At 45.1% G+C, this 12428-nt stretch overlaps 1 protein-coding gene across 15 annotated transcripts in view; it reads left to right on the top strand.

The window, feature by feature from the left end:
• Nucleotides 1-12428, top strand: part of LOC119390600 (bromodomain-containing protein 3) — a 197157-nt gene that overhangs the window by 33283 nt on the left and 151446 nt on the right. The gene's annotated exons all lie outside the window — the stretch shown is intronic.

The raw sequence follows: 12428 nt of genomic DNA, 5'->3' as shown, positions 1-12428 counted from the left end.
CATGCTGGAAAAAAGAAAAGGAAATTGTGACAATTAAAGTAAAACAAAACATTTCATTTAAGGAGGCACGAAGGCAGGTGTCCTACCTACCAGAAACCAGCTTTGCCGAAGTGGCGCGTCAGGGGGCAGCGCCACGACGGCCTTCGGCGGCTGTCCGGCACACGCGTAGTGAGCCGGCGGTGACGCCACCCGCCCCCTCGGCGGTTGCAGCCAGTGCTGCTCCGCCATCCAAGAAGGACCCACCAACCTCCGGGTTGGGGGGCGCGAAGGTCTCGTCTTCTGAGGCGAGGCCCTCAAAACAAACGCAGCGCTCGCAAGAGCGCGTGTCCAGCGCCTCGCAAGATGCAATGGACACAACACCGAGCGTGAGGGCGCAGCCAGCGCCTAAGGATCGGCGCGACTCCGTCGACAGATCCAAAAAAGAAAAATCTCGAGTCACGGCCCCTGGAAAGGGTCCGTGAGCTAATTTTCCATCCTTGAGCACACAGCACAAAACACATCTAAAATGGACACACAGATCCTACAGTGGAATGTGAGAGGACTTCTCCATAATCTTGACGATATTAGAGAACTTCTTAATAAACATACCCCAAAGGTGCTGTGTGTTCAGGAAACACATCTCAAGTCCACACAAACAAACTTTCTAAAGCAATATGCCATCTTCCGCAAAGACCGTGACGACGCTGCCGCCTCGTCGGGCGGTGTCGCTATAATAGTTGATAAAGGTGTTGCCTGTAAGCAATTAAACCTCCGAACTTCTCTTGAGGCAGTTGCTGTCCGAGCAGTGCTGTTCGGTAAGCTACTAACAATTACTTCTATTTACATTCCTCCGTGCTATCAACTTTCGAAGACACAATTTCAAAGCTTCATTGATGAACTTCCTCCGCCATATATAGTCGTTGGTGATCTAAACGCACATAATCCCCTATGGGGCGACTCCCGTTTGGATGCGCGAGGACGCCTAATAGAACACTTTCTGTTTTCGTCAGGCGCATGTTTACTTAACAAAAAAGAACCAACGTATTATAGCACTACACACAACACATACTCTTCTATAGACCTAAGTATTGTCTCGAGTACACTAATTCCATATCTGGAGTGGTCCGTTGTCAAGAACCCCTTTGGGAGTGACCACTTCCCGATTATGTTGAAGTTAACAAAAGAAGATACATGCTCGCCTGACTTTCCTCGTTGGAACACCAAGTCAGCCAACTGGGAACTGTTCCGAGAAAGCACATTTTTAGACGGAGATGACATTGGTGATTTTAATATAGACGATGCTGTGGCATACCTAACAGCTTTTATTATTGACGCTGCAGTGAAATGTATTAAGCAAACTAACGGAATGACTAATAAGCGTCGCATACCATGGTGGAACGACGATTGTCGGAAAGCGCGCAATAGTCAAAATAAAGCTTGGAGATTACTCCGAAATTACCCAACGGCTGAAAACCTCGTCAATTTCAAACAGGTTAAGTCACAAGCCAGAAGAACGCGTCGTCTTGCAAAGAAAGAAAGTTGGAATAGGTACATCTCCGGTATAAATTCTTACACCGACGAAACGAAGGTTTGGAATAGGGTAAACAAGTTAATGGGTCGGGAGTCACACCCCCTACCCTTGGTAAATAGCCGAGGTGAGAGCCTGGAGGAACAGGCGGACTGCCTAGGTGAACACTTTGAATATGTCTCAAGTGCATCACACTATACAGAAACGTTCTTAAGATTCAAAGAACGCGAAGAGCGGCAGCCCCTTAAATGTAAACGTCCATCCAGTGAGGCTTACAACTGCCCATTTACATTAGCTGAACTTAAGGCATCTCTTGCGTGCTGCAACAACTCGGCGCCAGGTGGCGATCGCATAATGTACGAAATGATCAAGTATCTTCACCCCGAAGCACTAAAAACACTCCTAACCCTCTACAATACCATGTGGGCAGCTGGGTATATTCCATTGTTATGGAAAGAAGCGATAGTCATCCCGGTACTTAAACAAGGCAAAGACCCGTCCTTAGCCGCCAGCTACAGGCCAATAGCGTTAACAAGCTGTCTATGCAAACTATATGAGAAAATGGTAAACCGGCGCTTAATTCACTTTCTAGAAAGTAACAGTATACCAGACCCCCTCCAGTGTGGTTTCAGAGAGGGGAGGTCGACAATAGACCACCTTGTTCGCATAGAGACATACATCAGAGATGCATTTATCCATAGCAGGTTGTACTTTCGGTTTTCCTAGACTTAGAGAAAGCGTACGATACCACATGGCGATTCGGGATTCTACGCGATCTTGCCGCCATGGGCATCCATGGGAACATGTTAAACACAATTGAAAGTTATCTGTCTAACCGAACCTTTCGCGTAAAAGTGGGAAATGCTCTCTCTAGATCATTCACCCAAGAGACTGGTGTTCCGCAAGGGGGCGTGCTTAGTTGCACACTCTTTCTTGTAAAAATGAACTCTCTGCAGTCAGTAATTCCAAGCGCGATGTTTTATTCCGTGTATGTTGATGATGTGCAGATGAGTTTCAAATCATGCAATATGTCTATCTGCGAACGACAAGTGCAGCTTGCAATGAATAAATTCTCTAAATGGGCGGATGAGAATGGCTTTAAAATAAACACCCAGAAGAGTACTTGCGTACTTTTCTCCAACAAACGAGGGGTAATGCCACTACCAAGTATTGCGATCAAGGGAGACCAACTCTCTGTCAGCAGCGAGCATAAATTCCTGGGAACCACTTTAGATTCTAAGCTCACGTTTATACCCCATATTAAATATGTAAAAATGAAATGTCTGAAAGCGATGAACGTCCTAAAGCTTCTATCACGTACAACATGGGGTAGTGATCGAAAGTGCCTCTTGAAGTTGTACAAAAGTCTTGTCTGGTCGCGCCTTGACTATGCCTCTATAATTTATCATTCCGCAACGCCAAGTGCATTAAAAATCCTAGACCCCGTCCACCATCTGGGCATCCGACTTGCAACCGGTGCTTTCAGGACAAGTCCGATCCAGAGCCTCTATGTAGAGTCGAATCTGTGGTCACTTCACCTACAGCGATCCTATAGTAGTTTCATATATTTTATAAAGGTACGCGCAAACACCAAACATCCTTCTTATTCAACTATAAACGATATGACCGCTGCCACCCTCTTCCATAATCGACCCGCAGCGAGAAAGCCGTTCTCTTTGCGTGTGAGAAACTTAAGTGAGGAAATGGATGTTCCACTGCTAGAACTTTGTCCTATGCCCACAGCGAAACTTTTACCGCCGTGGCAGTGGCAGCTTATACATTGTGACACCTCATTTGTCGAGATCACTAAACATGCACCAGAAGCACATATTAAAATGCATTTCCGACAACTCCAGTCCAACTACTCATGCGTAGAGTTTTATACCGACGCTTCTAAGTCGCATGCAGGGGTGGCTTATGCAGCCGTCGGACCATCCTTCTCGGAATCCGGTGTACTTCACCCGGAAACAAGTATCTTTACGGCTGAGGGTTATGCACTATTGTCGGCTGTGAAGCATATACGGAAGTCAAACATACAAAAATCAGTTATATTCACAGACTCGTTAAGCGTCGTAAATGCATTAAAATCACTTTTTAGATTCAAAAACCCGGTAATAATTGAGCTGTATTCCGTTCTGTGTACAGCGTATATGTCCAACCAGCATGTTACTATTTGCTGGGTACCTGGCCATAGAAGCATCGAAGGCAATGTGTTAGCTGACCAAATGGCCACGTCAATTATATTGCGCGCTATTAACCCTACCGCTACTGTCCCTGCAACAGATCTAAAACCCTTCTTACGTAAGAAACTGCGAAGCCACTGGCAACGCTTGTGGGACACAGAAATAAATAATAAGCTTCACTTGATTAAGCCGCAGTTAGGTTACTGGCCCTCCGCTACGAGAACACGGCGAACTGATGTCCTATTCTGTCGCCTCAGAATAGGACACACATATGGTACCCATAGCTTTCTGCTGACTGGCGATGAACCTCCTACGTGTGGTAGATGTGGCGAGAGGCTAACCGTCCTCCACGTCCTCCTGGAATGTCCGGAAGCTGAAAGAGAGAGAAAGAAATGTTTTCCCTTAGCATACCGCTATCATCTTCCTCTACATCCTATTATGTTTCTCGGCGAAGAGCCGCTTTTTGACGCAAAATCAGTCCTTGGATTTTTAAAAGATGTAGTATTGAATATTTTTAGCCCAACAAGTTCATAGCGCGTCCTCTGTCCAGAAGATGCCGCTGTGATAGTAGCTTTCAATGAGCCCATGCCTCCATGCCCTTGTTTTAAGGGCTCTGCCGAGGCACTAGTGCTCCACGCCAAGTTTTTATTTGATATTCGTATTATTTTTAATGAATTTTATGTCTTCATAGCACACATCATTTATTATTGCCATAATTTTAATATATGTATATCTTACTCACTTACAGCGACTGCTTTTAGGCCCATTTACAGCCACGTCACATCTGTTTTACCCACACTGCGTAATGCACAGTTCATTATCATCGCTCTGGCGCTCTTTGGCCACATCTGGCCCTTGCGCCAATAAACTCCACTAATCATCATCATCATAAATATTATTCTAAAAGATTTACTCTAACTTAACACAACAAAAATATAACATGAACTCGCCCGGCTTTTGCAACATTTTGTATTCATAAGTGTGTTTCACTGTGTAACAGTATTGTGCCAGGATGTGCCTTGTCCTGGCAGGGCTTTCCAAGTTGCCTGTGAAACAGAGGGTGGTATTCTGAAATGACCCTTAGCTCAGCCTTAACTGCGTGTCATGCATTCTGAAAGGCTCCTACCTCACTAAGGCCTTCCTAGGTAGTGCTTTTTTGTCTCCTTACCTTGCACTGAAAGGGTGCTTCTCTGCAGGCCTTTGTAAACTCTCTGGTCCGCCGACTGGTGGCAGTCGAAGGCTTACTTTGATTTGCGTTACGAGTAAGCGGTGTCGTGTACGGTGACGTGTAGCGGGATCGAATCCCGGCTGCGGCGGCTGTATTTTCGATGGAGGCGAAAATATTTGAGGCCCATGTACTTAGATTTAGGTGCACGTTAAGCGTGTATCCACACGACGGACTTCTCCACGGAAATCTTGTCCGCGGACGATCGTTCCGCCGCCCGTCTGGCTGCAAAGCACATCCAGACGACGGACGAAGCGAGTAGACGGACGCGCCGCAGCAAAAAAACATGGCGGCACTGTCTGAAGCGAGAGCTGCCCGCTTCGAATCTTTAAGCTCTTCGTCGCGCATTGCGCGGGCTGTTAGTCCCAAACTGACGATTGTGTCGGCTTTAGGTTTGTGTCCTCAAGCTTCGCCGGCAACGTATTCATGACAATTTGGTACTGTTTCCAAGCGCCGTACTCGTTTTCTGAGAGCTGTAGGCTTAGGGAGTGCCTCTATTAACAGAACATGAGCTCGGTGATCTGCGGTAGCGCGAGTGCTACCCAATCCCAGAGGTCATAATAATGTGCGAATGCTTGCTTGTTCCTTTTTTTTTCTAGATGGCGCGAGCAGTCTGAAAGTCTAAAACACATTCGCTAGCAAAATTATTGAAGGTTTTTATGTTTCCGTCTATGGCACAGAGTTTCTTTTAAGTTGAAGATGGAGTTCCATATGAGAAAAAGAAAAAGCAGCGCTTGTTGCCAGACCGATAATGGCAGCTTCGGCTAAATCTGTTGTTATTCCGTGTGAATCCGAATGCGAAAAAGAGCTTGGCATTTTCCGTCCGCGAACGCGGCACGGATGGCACAAATCCGTGACGCGGGGTCACGTGATGCGCCGTCCGCCGCGGAAAAGACGGATTCAGTCCGTCGTGTGGATACACCCTAAAGAACCCCAAATGGTCGAAATTCCGGAGCCCTCCACTACGGTGTCTCTCATAATCATATTGTGTTATTGGGACGTTAAACTACTATTATTACGGTGACATGTACCGTTATCAGACACCTTCGACCTGAGGGATCCATTCGACCCTCTGGAACTGTATAACAAGGAAGAATACAAGATACTGCTCTTCGGCGCGGTCTGTTGTGCACATGCTGAAAGAGTTTCGTCTCAGCAAAATGAACGATAAAAAGCGTGCCCTCTTGTGTCACAAACGTGATTCTCTTAACACTTTTTCGACCATGGAAAAATCTGTTGTTTTTGGGTAGTCCACGAAATGTTTTTTTCCTGCCACAGAAATTGAATGATGCTAAAGTGTAGGATATCAAATGAAGGAGAAAGAAATAGTCTTTTGAACAGTATTAATTTCGAACAGATTTATTTAGTATATTATTCAAAAATTGTCAAAACAAATTAAAATGTAACAAAAAATTCATAGAAACATCAATGCTACTCGGCACAGCGTAAGCATAAAACAAAAATCGGAATACACATTTTGAACACAAAGCCCTTATAAATGACTCTGCAAATATAAGCTCTGTAAGTACAAAACTTGCTTACATACATGTAAGCACTAGTACCTATCATGCCACCGCACGAAGCAGTTTTTCGACGCGGTAAAACAGTGGTTGGCTGCGCATGTTTCGCAGAAAAAGTTTTTTTTCTGCTCAACTTTCCTTTCTTTGTAGCATAGTTTCCAGTTATGGTATTTTTTCAGGGTGTGCGAATAGGGAAATTTCATCTCGAATCGAATTCAAATCGAACAGGGGCCAAAAATGTCGAATGTGTATGCGTTTCAACGCATACACCTTTCTGTGTATGCATTGAAGTGAACAGTGTACCCCGTTTCCGAATCTGCCAAAAGCCAGAATTTCTATCCCTATTTGACCACTTTGTCCCTCATGTCCAATAACAGACCCGATAACAGACTGACCTTTAGATTTCACCATTTTCTCATCCACGGAAGGGTTCTGACGCAGTTGAAGAAATAGCGCTGGTGAATCGTTCATGCCTTGCAGTAGAGAAGACGTGCGGGTGAAACTTCCCGTGGGATGTGACGGTCGTCTTGTCCGGATTAGAGGCATTCAAGAAGGCAAGCAACGCCTTGAGCCTCTTCCGTGGCATCACTGACGGTGGAAGAACGCCTGGAAATGTGTGTCGTCAACTCGACAACAGCAATGCAGGCACGGGACTTCCATGGCGATTCCTGTGTACACCAGAAGTCCGACAAACATGTGCATCTCTTCCTCGGCTACCTCCCTCCAGGATCCGTCCCTCTCATTGTGCGTTCGCTTTTCCAAGATATGCATCTACGCATACTTATTTGTATGGTTGCATATCTCTGTGACGACTTCTACGGTGAAAAACAATACGGAGAAGCCCCGCACCGCACTTCGGAGCACTAGGTCAAACTACACTCCTTACTGTCTTTGCGGAGGGAACTCTGCTCTTTGTGCAGCCGGCGCCAAATGCTCCCGCTTGATAGAAATTGACACCATGCAGATCAGAGCTGTGACCTTTAGTACAAACTGGATACACTTGCAATGATGCGCAGCAGCGATAAAACAGCCCGAGGAGAGAGCGACGGATACCTGCTGATGTTTCGGGGCGGTTTGACGCATTATCGGTGTCCACACTGAAGTTTGACTAATCGAAGTCGTCTTTCGTGTCTGTGCTGCTACCACCACCCAGAGACTGATACTCAGATTCATCGGAATCCATCGAAGTTCACCGTTTTTGGGGAGCACCCGCGAGCGATATCGACGCCATAATCGAATCCAATCGCTCACCTCCCCAACTGTGAAGGAGCTTTAAAAATCGCCCTGCGAGGGAAAAAAGAAACTCAAAAGTGAAACCGATAAAATACTGCCTCTTTTACCCCTTAAAGGGGTGGTGCCACCAAATTTGTGGCTTGCACGTTCTTTGCTGTAAGCGTTTCCTATAGCTCCAGGAAGCATGATGCACGCACCAAAATTCATGTATTCTCGCTAAATAATTTAATATCGCCTTTAATATCGCCTTTTTATTTGGACAACTTTCGGTTTCGGTTTCTGGGCGCCGAGGTTGGGCAGTGACGTAGAAGTGTAGGAGGCGTGGTCACGTGACCACACAAGGCTGTGACGCACATGACCAGGAAGCGATCGAAACTCGGCGAATGATGTAGCAACCGATGCTTTGCCGGTACTATAGTGAACTAAAATGTATTCTAGTTCACTACAGCCGGTACGTACGTTGCGGAAGTGGCGGAGGTCCGGAGGTCACTCACGTTACTACAGCAGATTTGGTGTGACGTCACTACAACTTTCGTTGCCCATCCTACAGATCTACGTCATTGTTGGCGCGCTAGCGATGGGTTTCGATCGGGAGAATGAGCATTTAGGTACACTTTGGAAGTGAATTAAAATATATTCTAAACGTTTGCTGTGTCCGACCCTTCGTGTGGAATGTCCTTGCATACAAAGGAAACCCACAACAGGCTTGTTATAGCCTCGAAATTTGATGGCACCACCCCTTTAATGGCGTTAGCTGTCCAGAATCACTCGGAGAGTGCTCAAAACTTGAATGTGAAGTCATCGTTGGCGTACTAACCTTGGGAATAGGTGCGGTCACGAAAGTGTAAAGGGGAGACCCTGTTTCAGAAACATGTTGTTTTTGAGCATATCGTTAAGAAACTTTCCCAGCTTATGTATTTTTATGTGCTGATTTAAAGCATGCAATTATTGTTCTAATAAGTTATGTAGTTACTAATTAATAGTTTTTGTGGTGTTAGGAGCAAGATTTATTTCTAAACTTAGAGAGTTATAAAGCAAATCAGCATATCACAATAACCTGGAATGAATACTGTTTGCAGTAAAACAAGAATGCATGTATGTAACAAAAGTATGTTGAACATTTGCACGTGAGCGATGTCAAGCTGTGATAAAGCTGGGAATGTTCAGCATATGATAACTTTTGTTCAAATAGGCCTAGAACATCCATTCTCATTTTGCTGCATGCACTATTCATTCCAGGTTATTGTGATTCGCTGAGTTGCTTTATAACTCCTTCAGTTTAGAAATAATTCTTGCTACTAACAATATACGTAAAATGTTTATTTTAGGAACAGCAAATTGTACTAGGATAAGAATTTCATATTTGAAATTGGGACATAAATACACATAATCTGTGAAAGTTTCATAAAAATGTAAGCAGGGTCTCTCCTTAAAAGAAAAATGACAGCTCTTTCAAAGCAGTAATTAAAAAAAAAATCAACTGGGTGGTTAACTCTTGTAAACCTAGTTATCATGAGCAAAAGGTATGTTCTTTGCTCAAATTCGTTGTGATGCAATGAATGGCCTTGGAAGACATGTCATAGTGGGGTTTTTACTCTTAACGCTAATGAAAAGTTGAGAGATGAGATTCCACCGATTCGAACTGCTGTCCAGTTACTGCAGTGATGCTGATAAAGTGACGAGCTCCCTCACTAGTCGGTTCCCAATAGTGCTGAATTTTCTGGTGTGTCACTTGCTGCATCGACAGCACACAGACTACTTGTCATTCCCAGAGGAGGCCATGCAGAAGTGTACTGAAACGGAAAAGCAGTGCTCTAAAAACCTCGGTCAGAAGTAAAATCATTCCCAATGTTGCTAGACCACCCTCTTTTTGCCTGCTGCAACAAGCGGAAAAGGCTGTGCACCTATCTTGTGAAATAGCCGCGTATGCATAATTTTTGGTTTCATCAGAATATTCTTTCTTTATTCTAGCTTGAAAGTGAGTGTTTAGTGAATATTTCGGAGCAACCCTCGAACCCAGACTTGTGAAACATGCACCTTGCCTTACTAAGGCAGCCCTTTGCAAAGGAAGGTTGACAGAAGCTTTTAAAATGCGCCGGAGCTTTCAAAGAGCTCCTTAAAGGGTGTCTGCTCCTGAATGTTACCCGCCGAGTTATACGTTGCAATGTGTTCCTTGTATCATCCTTAGATGCATGCAAACAAAGGTATTGAACTTACAAATTCAAAATAAAAGCAGACGACAGAACTTTGCCTTTTGTATTTCACTCATCCGCTGATGTGTCAAGTCTGGTTCCATCAAGACGTGGATAACATTTTGTCGTACTGTAACCCTGGAGCACATGGTGGCCTTCCTGCTGCAAGCGGCCACCACATTTTTTTTTACGGCTTTGGTGCCGCACATGTTCCAGATGACTCTATACTGACCAATTAGAGGTCAGAACGGCTCAGAAATAAGTACCAGGAAATTCTACGTTTTTCTATAGAGGAATTGATGGTTTTGCCCCGATGCAGAATTTCAAAGTGCAGTGTACTGATGAAGGCAGAGTTTTGTGTAGACTTTTAGTGCAACCTGTGTCAGGTGCACAGAAATTGAAATTGCAATGCACATTTTGGTGTTGTTTTTCTAGCTATAATAGGCATTAAACATTATAATTTGCAAATTCCTCATACTGACTACATTGCAAGTTGGCACAATATACTCTTTATTTTCAACCATGCCAAATACCCAGCATGATACCTCACTTCTGGCACCAGAAATTGTTGAAGTACAACGTTGCAACACAATGTCAAACTCTTTGCTTTTCCTGTTTTCACTGATGATGCAGCAGTCATAAAGGCTCAATAGCGACTAAACAGCCGATAAAAACAGCACGCTTAATTTGGGGTGCACAGCCCCTTAAGGTAAGCAGGCATGAAGGGCTCTCTATGTAAAGTATGGAAATGGTGAAGATGAAGTGTTTTAGACCCATAGTCTATTCGGCCAGGTAACATGAGGCGGATGAAGCTGCGGTCACAGAATGTGAAAGCAAATGATGTTTTGGTACTTGTATGGGCTCTTTCCACTAAAGCTGGAAAGAGCCCCGAGTCCCTTTTTATCCTACTAACACAGTGAAACGCGGGGCCACCAGGAGCTCCGTTTTTCTGTAGAAGTAGTACTTGTGATAAAGTAGTGGGTGCATTTGTTTTGTGTTGGAGTTGGCCTAGTTTTGTCCTTGTTGGTTACGATTGGTTGGGCACTGCCTCAAGGTTAGCAACCACTTTGCAACTGTTGATCAACAGACCATGGGACAGTGTTTTTGGCTGGGACAGGAGTTGATGCTTGTGGAGAATGATGTATGCAAAAAGAAAAGCTTCTTGGTGACATTTTCTAGTTCATTCCCTCTACTGTGCCACAATGGACATGCTGTATGGCCTTCAAATGATCTCTCCTGTTGTTTGCAAGTGCCCCTTCCTTGCACACTCAGCCTGCAAAGATGCCGAGTTCCGCAGGCACTATGAGCATGTTGCAGCGAACAGTGGCTCCCCATGGGCTTCCATCAAGGGAAAAGTCGCCATGCTGCATACTGTAGTGGATGCTACAATTAGTGGCCGTGTGGTCATCCGATAAGTGCAGCTCAGTGTGGTATTATTACTCATTCGCAACAGGAATCGGCCAGCGGTAAGCCATAGCTGCGAGGCGCTGTAGAGGAGTTCAGTATGAGCAATGTTCAAACAAAAAAGGCCAGTGGACGGGAAAGAACATGCATACTGCATGCTGTCCTCAAAGAAACAGCATCTTGCATGCGTTCTTGGTAGCACCAAATCCTGCTGTGGCCGAGCCACACACAGTGCTGTCATTGAAACTGGTTCATGGCAAAAAGTGGCGACTTGTTTGCGATGCCCCATCTTGGGTGAAGGGCCACTCGGAGACTGTAGGGAGCACCTGAAGCCCGATGCACACTTATTGCTAGTGCACTGATAGAACTGGCCATGTGCGCCAAGGTGTTGGGTACACTGCTGCTAGTAAGGTCCCCTTTCAGTGTACCTATTTCAACAATGGGATGCATCTAAGGCGAAGCTCTCATTCATGCCATCACCAAAAGCTTTCTTATGCTATGTGAATGACTGCTTGTATTATCAAGAGGGGCTCCTTAAACCATATTGTCTCAGTGGTGTAGAGAGCCCTGCCCTGCTTTACGAATGTCTTGAATTTCGAGGTCCCCAGGTATGAGTCGGGTACTTGACCACATATAACATCATTTCCTTTGCCTTTCACTGTGAGCAAGGCTACCATGTGGGGTCAGTTTCTTAAGTAAACAATTCCACCTAGTGCAATCCATGGATAAGTTGTAGAGTGAGAGCCAACTTTTCAACACGGGTACTTTGGAGCTTCAGCAACTTCTTTTCAAGCCCCTCGATCTTCCCCAGAACTTGCTGAGGCTACTGTGAAGCATGTTTGTCTTGCTTATTTGTGCTTACTGGAGGTAGCAGAACTATTTGCACAACTAGTTGAATGCACCATGGAGAGCATAATCGTCTTCATCTCATAGGTCACAGGGAGTGGAAGGACAGAGCTTATCCTACTGGTTTCTCTAGTTTGATGCTCGCAATTGAGACCAAAGCATGGCATTGCAGGCTTTGTGCAGATCGGAGCACACTGGTATGTTGAAAATGGTCCAAACAAGCGTTGGCCGTAAAGGGCTCTCCTTTTGTTGAAGGTTGATATCTGGTCTGCTGGGAGCTCCAGGCCTCAGATCTCCCAGTAGTTCCGTGTTGGTCGT

Source organism: Rhipicephalus sanguineus, chromosome 1 (genome assembly GCF_013339695.2).
Source record: "Rhipicephalus sanguineus isolate Rsan-2018 chromosome 1, BIME_Rsan_1.4, whole genome shotgun sequence".
Classification (NCBI taxonomy): domain Eukaryota; kingdom Metazoa; phylum Arthropoda; class Arachnida; order Ixodida; family Ixodidae; genus Rhipicephalus; species Rhipicephalus sanguineus.
The sequence above is the reverse complement of the archived record's forward strand: the minus strand, read 5'-3'. Positions and strand labels throughout refer to the sequence as shown.